General features: G+C 44.0%; 1 protein-coding gene across 1 annotated transcript in view; it reads right to left on the bottom strand.

Annotated features, from left to right (window-relative positions):
- LOC138786853 (oocyte zinc finger protein XlCOF7.1-like) overlaps positions 1-13,143 on the bottom strand; it is a 28,232-nt gene that overhangs the window by 1,556 nt on the left and 13,533 nt on the right. The window lies entirely within an intron of this gene.

Here is a 13,143-nt window from a genome sequence, read left to right as displayed (position 1 = left end):
ATAATAACAATAATAATAAATAATAATCTGTATATTTTTTATACACAGAATACAGAGGTTACATTTACAAATTATAGAATAAAATAGTTAAAATATATAAATAAAAGGGGGCATGGCTTAGCGCTGGAACCGAGCGGTCGCACGTTGGTACAAATCCTGCTCTGAGCTCACCTATTGCACTTATCCTGACTCCTATTGCACTGCACACACCCGGTACACGATGGGAAAGATCGGGAGACAAGATACCGCCCGCAAAGACCACACTGCACTGGAAAAGCTCCGAGAGTTTGCCCGGAATGACTCCCAAGATGGCGCCGACGCAGGAGAGCGCGAGACTGTGGCAGAGGAGCAGTGGGCTGCAGGCGCTTCCAATAGCGAGGACGACCCTGAACCTACACTCCGGCAAGTGATGGAACAGCTGCTGCTAGCCATTACCTCATGTAAAACGAACCTGACAGGCAAACTGGAAGAAGTTAAGGTAGACGTGGGTTTGCTCCAGCAAGATATGCAGAACATGAGGGGGACGATTACACAGGCGGAGGGCCTTATAAGCACCCTGGAAGATGACGTACACCCCCTAATGAACTCTGTCTCCTCACTAGAATCACAACTAGCACTGAGCAAGCAGAAAGCGGACGATCTTGAGAATCGGCTCCGCCGTAATAACCTTCGGATTATAGGCTTGCCTGAAAGAGCAGAAGGCCAGAACCCTGCTGCATTTATTGAGAAGTGGCTCAAAGAGACATTTGTGGGCGCTGAGTTTTCTATAGCCTTTACCGTTGAGAGGACCCATCAGGTCCCTGCAAGACCCTCGCCACCGGGAGCCTCCACCGCCCATTGCTGGCCCGCATTCTTAACAATGATAGAGATGCACTGTGCACGGATCTCCATTTTCCCTGACTTCTCCGCTGAACTGCAGAAGCAGAGAGCCTCCTTCACAGCCATTAAGGCCCGACTGCGCGAATTAGGCCTAGCATACTCCATGGCTTATCCAGCGCGCCTGCGCGTGGTAGACGGAGGCCGCTCCATCTTCTTTGCCACACCAGAAGAAGCAGACGAGTGGGTCCGGAGACAACGCTGCAGAACGTCGCCTCGCTAAAACATCCATGCTTGTGCTCACTGTCTGTGAGGGCCAGTTTTGAGACTCACACATGTTTTGCCCCATGGGGAAATAACTATTGTTTCAGGCACTTATGTCTCCTTCCCGATAGTCTCCTCACAGGTCAATAGGAGCTTACGATTACTTTGTTCATATGGTGAGCTCTACCCTATTAATAGAGCCACTACAACACCAACGTCACACAGTGTACATCACACTGCCTGCACAGGGGAATGGAGAAGACGACGCGCGGAGGCCGGGAACGGGCCCAGGTGAACAGGTTAACAGTTTTAAATGGTCACCCCATACGGTGGGGATGCGGTCCATTTTTTAGCCCCGCCCACCGTATGGGGCGACCATACCCGGCGTATAAGACGACCTTCAAATTCTGACAAGATTTTTAGGTGTTAAGAAGTAGTCTTATACGCCGGAAAATACGGTAAATGGTTGTTATGCTGTTGGATTCCCTCCGGGGACATGTTCTTCTCGTTCTTTTATCTTATGGACGCTATCCAGAAACCTGCCTGTGGGATATGTTATTGTGTAATAGCCGTCGGGCTGAACTCACATTCCTACCAACGCTGCAACAATATGTTAATTATGAATATGGCTGATTGGAATATTTTATCATGGAATGTCAGGGGGATGGGATCGCCTAAAAAGAGGTCATTAATATTCACTCACATACGACAGTTCTCTCCTCTGATTGTGCGTCTGCAGGAGACCCATCTAGTGCCCGATAAGAGTAGATATCTCCAAAAACCGTGGGTACAATGGCAGGCTCACTCCTACCACACCTCTTACTCAAGAGGTGTGTCCTTTTTGGTTCATCGCACCCTCAGATGGGAACCAATTACCACTCAAACCGATTCTCGAGGTAGATATATATTTATACATGCATACGTAAATAATGAAGCATATGTTCTGTTAGGCATCTATAATCCACCGCCTGCTACACTTGAGATCATCCACCTAGCTGTAACGTTTGCTGCCAACTATCCACATGCAAAATGTCTGTGCTTTGGAGACTTTTATCTAGTCCCATAAGCTGCCATAGATAGATATAACCCGACAGCACCAGCAGCACAGAGACCTTTATCTGGTATAAAAGCCTCTCCCTTAGCACAACTGCCGCTGAAGTAGGATGGATTGATGGCAATAGTGTTAGGCATCCTAACAGCAGAATGCTCTCGTGTTATTCCCTGGGAAGAAATGCTCTATCCCGTATAAACTTACTATATTGCAACTCAGAGATGTACACAGGTCTGTGGGAGATCTCCTATAACGTGCAAGCTTTATCGGACCACTCCCCTGTAGTGATCACAGTGACTGGGGAAACTGAAGTGGGCCCACGTAGATGGAAGGTTCATCCTTTCTGGTTGCAACTCATAGGGGACAATGACCGCATCCCTGACCGGCTAACTGAATTCTTACGCCATGACAGCACTGACGCCTTGGTACGCTGGGACACCCTAAAGGCGTATCTTAGAGGTTGTCTTAGGTCTACCATCTCCTTTATCAAACGAGACACCCCAAGACAGGAACAGGAATTGGCAACTTAGTTTAGTGAGTTAGAAGCCATGTTGCTGACCCTACGGACGATAACAGGGGACGTTGGTTGAGTAAGGGACATGAATATATGCACCAACTTTAAACTGAATAGGAAACTGTTTTATACCCACCAGTATTACTTTGAACATGGTAACCAATCCAGCAAGCTCCTTGCAAATTTAATAAACCAAAACAATGCCTCACCAGCTATACTAAAGATTAGGGCTGAGATGGGAGAAGTTCTTATTTACTCCTCTCACATAGCTGAACCTTTCTCTCAGTTTTATAGAGACATACACATCACAGGTGCATTAGACAGGGATTTAGATGCCTACCTAGATACCATCTCATTCCCACGACCTCCGACAGCTCCTTGAGAAGGATATCACAAAGCCTGAGGTACTGACTGCAAAAGCCTACCTGGCCTTAGGGAAAGCATCAGGGCCCGATGGCCTGCCATAAGAGGTATTGACAAAGTACACTGATGAACTGATTGACCCCCTGCATGACATGTATTGCGATGCCTTTTAAACTGGCCGCCTGCCTGACTCGCCATACGATGCCACAATAGTCGTGATACTTAAGAGAGATAAAAATCCAGAGGACTGTGGCTCATATCGGCCAATATCACTTTTAAACGCCGACTACAAAATATTGGCTACCCGCCTGAATAACGTGGTTCTCTCTATCATACATAGCGACCAATCGGGTTTTATGCCCACCAGATCCACATCTGATTAAATCCGTAGGGTACAGGCGGCAGTGGAAACTGTGGTGGCTCTGGGGGGAGATTGGGCTTTGCCCTTCCTAGATGCGGCCAAAGCTTTTGATTCAATTGAATGGCGTTTCCTGTTAGGGGTCCTTAAACGGTTCGACTTCGGGGATAACTTAAGTGGATAACTATACTGTACAACTCCCCTAGAGCACAAGTGCTTGTAATTGGTATATGTTCGCCCCTATTTAATCTGGAGAGAGGGATCCGCTAAGGTTGCCCTCTGTGGCCGCTGCTGTTCGCATTGGGGATAGAGGCACTTGCTATCTCCATTAGAAACGACCCACAGGTAGAGGGTATGCCCTTTGGATCTGCTGAAGATCGTATTGACTTATACGCCGATGACCGAATACTATTTATGTCCCGGCCGGAGGAGATGCTCCCCTATCTAATAAATATTATAGACACCTTCGGGAATTATTCAGGCCTTCGCATTAACTGGTCTAAATCAATCTTTTGTACCCTCATCACTAAACCGTGGCCCCAGGAACTTTGCAGCCTTAAAGTAGTCACTCAGTTTAAATATCTAAGAATAAATATATATAGAGGTACAAACCAAGTCCTAGCTGGTAACGTAGTGCCCTTTATACCATTGATTAAACATAAATTTCGGGTATGGAGCTCTCTCCCTCTGACTGTCCCCGGCAGGATCAATTTAATCAAAATGGTAATCCACCCAAAATGTCTCTATATACTGCAACACACCTAGGTCCCAGTTTCTCTTTCATTCTTCAAATCCTTAACATCTTTACATCCTGCTTTTGTGTGGGGCAATGCCAGGTCCAAATTAAAACTCACCACCCTCCAAAGACCCAAAATTGAGGGGGAATACGCATTGTCCGGTATACGGCTTTACTACTTGGCCGGCCAGTTGAGAATGATACGCTCCTGGACACTTGCTGATCCACTCCCCCAACTCAGAAGCTAGATCAGCCCAGTACGTTGGACTTTCTCATGCACACCTTCTATTGGAAGACAATATACTGGTAAATAAACCTTTTCTGCCTACAGTCATAGCCAAAAGTTTTGAGAATGACACAAATATTATATTTTCACATGATCTGCTGCCCTCTGGTTTTTATGTGTGTTTGTCAGATTTTTTTTATCACATACAGAAATATAATTGCAATCATATTATGAGTAACAAAAGCTTATATTGACAGATAGAATGAGTTAATGCAGCAAGTCAATATTTGCAGTGTTGACCTTTCTTCTTCAGGACCTCTGCAATTCTCCCTGGCTGCTCTCAATCAACTTCTGGACCAAATCCTGACTGATAGCAGTGAATTCTGGCACAATCAATGCTTGCATTTTGTCAGAATTTGTTGGTTTTTGTTTGTCCACCCGTCTCTTGATGATTGACCACAAGTTGACACCTGCCTGCTGCCATTCCCGAGCAAGCTCTGCCCTGCTGGTATAGTGATCCCGCAGCTGAAACACTTTTAAGAGACGGTCCTGGCGCTTGCTGGTTTTTCTTGGGCGCCTTGGAGCCTTTTTGGTAACAATGGAACCTCTCTCCTTGAATTTCTTGATGATGTGATAGATTTTTGACTGAGGTGCAATCTTTCTAGCTGCAATACTCTTCCCTGTTAGGCCATTTTTGTGCAGTGCAATGATGACTGCACGTGTTTATATCGAGATAACCATAATTAACAGAAGAGAAACAATGATGCCAAGCACCAGCCTCCTTTGAAAGTGTTCAGTGGTTTCATTCTTACTTAATCATGACAGATTGATCTCCAGCCCTGTCCTCATCAACACCCACACCTGTGTTAATGGAGCAATCACTGCAACGATATTAGCTGGTCCTTTTAAGGCAGGGCTGAAATGATGTTGAAATGTGTTTTGGGGATAAATTAAATTTTCTAGGCAAATATTGACTTTGCAAGTACTTGCTGTTACGCTGATCACTCTTTATAACATTCTGACGTATATGCAAATTGCTATTTTAAAAACTGAAGCAGTAGACTTTGTAAAAATTAATATTTGTATCACTCTTTAAACTTTTGGCCATGACTGTATACTCAAACTAGCTAGGCAGGAATGGAGAGTAGTTAGGAAACAACATGGGAACTTTGATGTCATGGCAGACCTATCATTATGGGATAATCCACTCTTCCCCCATCTGACCGTAGATTTAGAACCTGACTTCTGGAAGTCACCCAACATACTTGCATTTCAAGAGCTCTATGACACGCTGCAAACTGAATACCATCTCCCGAGGCATTCAAAATTCCGCTACTTTCAGATACGCCATGCCCTTTCCATTTAATTCCCACCTCCAAGAAACCCCATCTCTAACTACCCGCTAATAGGAGTGTTACGCTCACAAGGCCCCAAGGACTTAGGGCCCTATTCCACCGGACGATTATCATTCAGATTATCATTAAATCGTTCGAATCTAAACGATAATCGTTCCGTTGAAATGCAGTTAACGATTAACGACCGAACGAGAAATTGTTGATCGCTTTATAAGACCTGGACCTATTTTTATCGTTGCTCGTTCGCAAAACGTTCGCATTGAATAAGACGTCATTCGGTCGTTCGCAGTAAATCTGAACGCAATAGCGAAGAAGAAACAATCGCAAATCGTTCCATGGAAATGAGTAAACGCTTTCAGGTCTTTTGCAATAGTGGTCGTTTGAGATAGTTAATGATTATGCGAACGATAATCGTCTGGTGGAATAGGGCCCTTAGTCTCAGCACTGTACACCCACCTTATCACACTTAAAATATCTAGCACTCCCCTGCCAGCGGAACAGTACTGGAAAAGGAGCATCCCTTCTATGACCACTGAGGATTGGCTAGAGTCGCACACTCAGGTGTCCCCAGCGGCCAACAATAAAATAACTCAATGGTTTATCATCTACAGCTGTTATCAACCGCCCATTAGATTTCAACGTATGGGTAGAATAGCCACAGACGAGTGCCACCGGTGCCATACACAGAGAGCAGATTTTTGGCACCTAATATGGCAGTGTCCGTACATCCACACCTACTGGCAGGAGGTACTACAAATGCTACATGAAGTCTTGGGGAGACCTTTATTGCCACACCCACTTATTTGTCTCTTTGGAATAGTTTCTAAAGAGGAATGGACACATCATGACCGTGTATTTATAAAGGAATCGCTTTTTCTAGCTAGAAAGGTAACCGCATTGAGGTGGATGGACCCTCGTCCTCCAACTCTGACCAAATGGAAAAAACTAGTTAATTCCGTAATACCCTTTGAGGAAGTGGTGTTTACGAAAAGGGGTAATCCCAACAAATTCAGGAAAGTGTGAGGGTGATTGCCCACTAGCAGCGTACTCCACGTCCACATTTAGGACTCTCAGGGATTCCCTGGCAGCGCAATTAAACTTGTAGGACCATCTATAGGCAGGTTGGTTTACTCTGATTACACTGGTCAACAGCCAAAAAGGTTCCGACATGAAAACAGTTGATCTTAACTAATTTTGATGTTCAAATTTTGAAATTGTCTCAAATTTTCAAGATATAGATGTACTTTCTATATTTCTCTCAGCCTGTGATACAATACTGGGAAAAGTTTGAATCATTAGTATTGCATCATCAACTGGTATATTGCATCATCCAATCACACTGCATTTTTGCAATTTTTTTTTTCATCCTTTTTTTTTGCAAAAAAATGGATGCATTCGTGTGCATCCGTTTTGATCCGTTTTTCCACTGACTTCCATTATAAAAAAATTAAAAAAACGGATCCGTTTTTTTTAACGAACACAAAAGTAGTGTCAGCTACGTTTTTGTGTCAGTCAAAAAAAAAAAACGGATCTGTTTTGATCAGTTTTTTTTTATAATATAAGTCAATGGAAAAACGGATCAACACGGATGCACACAAATTCATCCGTTTTTAATCACTATTTGCAAAAAATGGATTGGAAAAACGCAGTGTGAAAAAAAAATGTATATGCCGGCCTGCACTGTTGGAGTGAGGAGCAGCTTACTGTTGTACAATTTATACTGTGTTATTGTAACTTGGTTGTGGTTTGAAAAACATATCTAGAATTTGTACCACTGATGCTATATGCCACGTTGGAATCACCTTGAGATGTTTACTGTACTGTATGCTTTATTATTTCTGACTTTACTTGTCAATAAAATGAGTTTAAAAAAATCCCAACAGGTACGCTGTAAGATGAGGACAGTCACTATAGATGCAGCAACAGGAGACTGATAGTGATATATTGTCCCCTGGGACTGTGCTGTATATTAGAATTTAGGCTGAATGATTATATAGCTGGAAAACTGACAGGACACGGAGCTTATAATATTCCACACAGAATAGTTACAGCCGGTGACTGAGGAGAATGTGTGACTGTTCTCTGCATTTAGTGGTCACTACTCACCTGGGCGGTTACCTGTAGTGATGTTCTCCTTATACTGCTCATCACTGCTGTCATCTGTCCCTTCTTCTGCCTCTTCTTTTACACTTATGTCTGTGACATTAAAACAGTTCAGATTATTCCCTCTAGTAACTTCCTCCTTATACTGCTCATCACCGCTCATGTATGTCCCCTCTTCTTCTTTGATCATCATATTTGTAGCATTAATAGAATTCAGATCCTTCCCTCTAGTGATTTCCTCCTTATACTGCTCATCACTGCTGTCATCTGTCTCCTCTTCTTCTTTCTTTACGGTCATATCTGGAGCATTGATCTCAATTAGATCTTTCCCCTGATTCATAAGATGTGAGAGAAATATTGTAAAAGTTATCAGACAGTAGGAGAAGTCAGGTGGGATGTACAGATCATAGGGAACATCTCCATCTACCTGATCCTGATCCTGTGGGAGAAGAGGACGGGGACATCTCTCTGGTGCTGTTCTCTTACTGGATCTGACTGGAGGGCACACATGCAGAGACTGAATTCATTCTTTCCATCCAGATAATACAGAGAGGAGGTGTGTATATAGTCCTGTCTATTACCTGCTGATGGGAGGGGCTGCTGATCCTCCAGCATCACATCCTTGTACTGATCCTTGTGTGCTTCTACATACTCCCACTCCTCCATGGAGAAATAGACCGCCACGTCCTGACACCTTAAAGGAACCTGACACACACAATGATCACACAGTCATCCCCCCCAACCCCCCCAGTGGTGTTACTGTATAATGTCCCAGCAGCCCCAGTCTCACCTCTCCAGTCAGCAGCTCCACCATCTTGTTGGTGGCCTCTAGGATCTTCTCTTCATCCTTTTCCTCATGTTTTAGGGGCCCCGGGATTGGGCTCAGGGTTCTTCCCCATACTTTATACACAAAGGCCCCACAGCGCCCACTAGAGGACTTCTTCACTACTGTGTAATCCTGTGTATGGAGAGACACATTACTATCACTCCATCCATTCCCAGAATCCCTCACCTCTCCAGTCCTATCCATCTGTTATTCCATAGATAAGAATGATGTTATGATGACATCACTCCCAGAATCCCTCACCTCTCCAGTCCTATCCATCTGTTATTCCATAGATAAGAATGATGTCATGATGACATCACTCCCAGAATCCCTCACCTCTCCAGTCCTATCCATCTGTTATTCCATAGATAAGAATGATGTCATGATGACATCACTCCCAGAATCCCTCACCTCTCCAGTCCTATCCATCTGTTATTCCATAGATAATGATGTCATGATGACATCACTCCCAGAATCCCTCACCTCCCCAGTCGTATCCATCTGTTATTCCATAGATAAGAATGATGTCATGATGACATCACTCCCAGAATCCCTCACCTCTCCAGTAAGCAGGAAGAGTATGTTTAGGGTGAGGGTTATTATCTTCTCGGCCATCTTGTCTCTGTCTCTCTCCATGGTTGATGGGTCGGTCTCTTATATAGAAGATATCAGCAGAGGATCCTGTAGAGATGAATAGAAAGTAGATGATACATCTATCATTTGCATCAGTGTAGATAGAAGCCAATTTATCTGGAGTATAGTACCAGCATAAAATACTTTTTAATGCAGATTCCATGTATGTACTACATTTAAATGAGTAATATATCAGTCCAAATGCAGATTGCCATTCTTCGGCTGTGAAGGTAGTTTGTAAATCTTGTTCCCAATATCGGAAAGGGTGGGTCTTTTGAAAGGTATCGTATGTATTCATTTTGGCATATATTGGACGTAAGCCTTTCTTTGTAGAGGGTAAATACAGAAAGGAAGTTACATCTACTACTAATTTGGATGGTGGCATGTTTTGTAAAAAGTGTCTAACTTGTAGGTATTTACCAAAGTCAGATTTCTGAATAGGATACAGTTTGCTGGTTCTAGGAACGAAAGCAGAGTTTCCCCATTATATAAGTGGCTTACAGAGACAATACCCCTTTCGCTCCAAGTACTAAGCAATAGGTTTGGTATGCTAGCTTCTAAAAGTGAGATAGGGAGTAGAGACTAGTTAGAGTTAGTGTGGTTATGGTAGTATATCCAAGCATTATAAGATGCCAGGATTAGTGGATTGGAGCATTTTAGTGAAATGCCTTTCCAGAATGGCAGGAGTAGGGCATGATTCAAATCATAGGGGAATACATCTGAATTTTCAATTTGGACCCAAGGCAAAGAGACATTTACCTTCCACCAATTTCTTAATGAGGATACTAATGTAGCAATATAATATGTTCTTAGGTCTGGCATACTCATGCCTCCTACATCTCTGTGCTTACATAGAAATTTCGCAGCTATACAGGGCCTTTTATTGGCCCAAATTAATTTATTTATCAGTCTCTGTGCCTTGGTGAAGAGTTTGGCTGGTACACTTATTAGACATGTTCTGAATATATACAGAAACTTGGGAAGTATAAACATTTTTAATGTAGACACTCGTCAAATCCATGAAATTTCTGATTTGGAGAAATGCTGGGGCTCCCTATCAACCTCTACCAATAGTGGCTCATAGTTCAACTTTAATAAGAGTGAGTGGGGGGAAGCCAATTATAGATGAGCGAACCTCGAGCATGCTCGAGTCTATCCGAACCTGAGCTTTCGGCATAACGGGGGCTACTGAACTTGGATAAAGCCCTAAGGCTATGTGGAAAACATAGAGATGAGCAAACCTGGAGCATGCTCGAGTCACCCGAACACGAACTTTCGGCATTTGATTAGCGGTGGCTGCTGAACTTGGATAAAGCCCTAAGGCTATGTGGAAATCATGGATATAGTCATTGGCTGTATCCATGTTTTCCAGACAACCTTAGAGCTTTATCCAAGTTCAGCAGCCCCCGCTAATCAAATACCGAACGTTCTGGTTCGGATGGACTCGAACCCGAACCCGGTTCGCTCATCTCTAATATCAATGTATTTATGTTTTCCAGACAGCTTAAGAGCTTTAGCCAACTTCAGCAGCCCCCGCTATGCCGAATGCTAGGGTTCAGATGGACTCAAGCATGCTCAAGGTTCGCTCATCTCTAAAGCTAATTTAATACCTAGGCAATCTAAGTGTTTTTTAAGATCATGCGGAGAAAAAGCCACACTACTTCACATATTGTGGTCCTGTCCCAAAATACTAGACTATTGGAATAATTGTATAACTATATTTAACCAACTTATACCTAACTGCCATACATTTCCTCCACACAAAATACTACTGTTTATAGCAATAGATAGCTTACCAATGACGCAGAGAGTCCTAGCCTGCCACCTATTTATAAAAGCAAATATTGTACTTCTGCGCTATTGGAAAACATCAGAAATTCCTTCGGTGCAAGAATTTGTAAATGCGGTAAACACCACATACAAATATGAACAGATCATAGCTAGAGGATCATTGAAAATTAAAACATTCAACAATATATGGGGGGGGAATGGAGAAACTCTCCATACTATGTAGATGGCTGACAGATAGAGATGAGCGAACCGGGTTCGGGTTCGAGTCGATCCGAACCTTAACGTTCGGTATTTGATTAGTGGCGGCTGCTGAACTTGGATAAAGCTCTAAGGTTGTCTGGAAAACATGGATACAGCCAATGACTATATCCATGTTTTCCACATAGCCTTAGGGCTTTATCCAACTTCAGCAGCCACCGCTAATCAAATGCCGAAAGTTCGGGTTCGGATCGATTCGAGCATGCTCCAGGTTCGCTCATCTCTACTGACAGACCATTACATATACCTTATCTTCTCACTTCCCTATCCCTTTCTCCATCACTAACCCCAAAATTCTATTATCTGGGATCATGGTAATAAACCTACTAAGAAATTGAACATCCACAATAAATATACCCCTTGACTTGACCGGTAACACCCTGGCCATATACAAATGAGACTCACCCACACATCAGGTTTCGTGTTTACTTATTTCTTTATTACTCAGGTACTGTTAACATGGATATAACATTAATGATATTGAGTAAGACTCAAAGTTTCTTTCTTTCTTTAGAATTTTCGTTAACTGCCTGCTTGCCTACGGGCAACAATACTACCCTTCCCCCTCCCTCCCCAATCTTCTAATATACTACTTTGTTCGTATTATTTTTATTATTATTATTATTTATTTATAAAGCGCCCTTAGTTCCAGAGCGCTATACAATAGATAGGCAACAGGCAGGAACAATACAAGATCAGAAAACATTACATGAAGGCAAAAGACAGACTGGTACATGGGGGAAGAGGACCCTGCCCGCGAGGGCTCACAATCTATGGGGTATAGGGAGAGAAACAGGAGGTAAAGTGCAGCCATTCAAGTGTGATGCAGAGTTATTGTAGGTTGTAGCCTTGTTTGAAGAGATGGGTTTTCAGGTTACTTTTGAAGGACTTGATGGTGGATGAGAGACGGATGTGTCGGGGTAGCGAGTTCCAGAGTATGGGGGAGGCTCGGGCAAAGTCTTGGAGGCGGTTGTGCGAGGTACGAACAAGGGGGGAGCGGAGACGGAGGTCACTGGAGGATCGAAGGTTGCGTGAGGGACGGTAGCGGGATATCAGGTCAGAGATGTACGGAGGGGACAGGTTGTGGATTGCCTTGTATGTCATGGTCAACAATTTAAAGTCAATACGTTGGGCAATGGGGAGCCAGTGAAGGGATTGGCAGAGGGGAGAGGCTGAGGCAAAGCGAGGGGAAAGGTGGATTAGTCGGGCAGCAGAGTTAAGGATAGACTGGAGGGGATCAAGGGAGTTAGCTGGAAGGCCAGAGAGGAGGATGTTACAGTAGTCCAAGCGGGAGATAATGAGAGCATGGACCAGCAGTTTGGTGGAGTCAGGGGTGAGGAAAGAGCGGATTCTGGAAATGTTTTTGAGGTGAAGGCGGCAGGAGGTGGTCAGGGCCTGAATATGTCGTTTAAAGGACAGGGCAGAGTCAAAGGTGACCCCAAGGCAGCGGACTTGGGGGACAGGGGACAGAGTACAGCCATTGATAGTGATTGACAGATTAGAAGGCGGGGTGGAGCGAGATGGGGGAAAGATGATAAGTTCTGTTTTGTCCATGTTGAGTTTTAGAAAGCGGGAGGAGAAGAAGGAGGATATGGCCGATAGACACTCTGGAATCCTGGATAGCAAAGAGGTGACATCCGGACCAGAGAGGTAGATCTGAGTGTCATCGGCATAAAGATGGTACCTGAAGCCATGGGATTCTATGATATGTCCCAGGCCAGAGGTGTAGATGGAGAAGAGAAGAGGCCCGAGTACAGAGCCTTGGGGAACACCAACAGTAAGGGGACGAGGAGAGGAGGTGGTGTGGGAGTGGGAGACACTAAAAGTGCGGTTGGAGAGGTAAGAGGAG

The sequence above is a fragment of the Dendropsophus ebraccatus genome, chromosome 3 (assembly GCF_027789765.1).
Source record: "Dendropsophus ebraccatus isolate aDenEbr1 chromosome 3, aDenEbr1.pat, whole genome shotgun sequence".
Taxonomy (NCBI): Eukaryota; Metazoa; Chordata; class Amphibia; order Anura; family Hylidae; genus Dendropsophus; species Dendropsophus ebraccatus.
The sequence above is the reverse complement of the archived record's forward strand: the minus strand, read 5'-3'. Positions and strand labels throughout refer to the sequence as shown.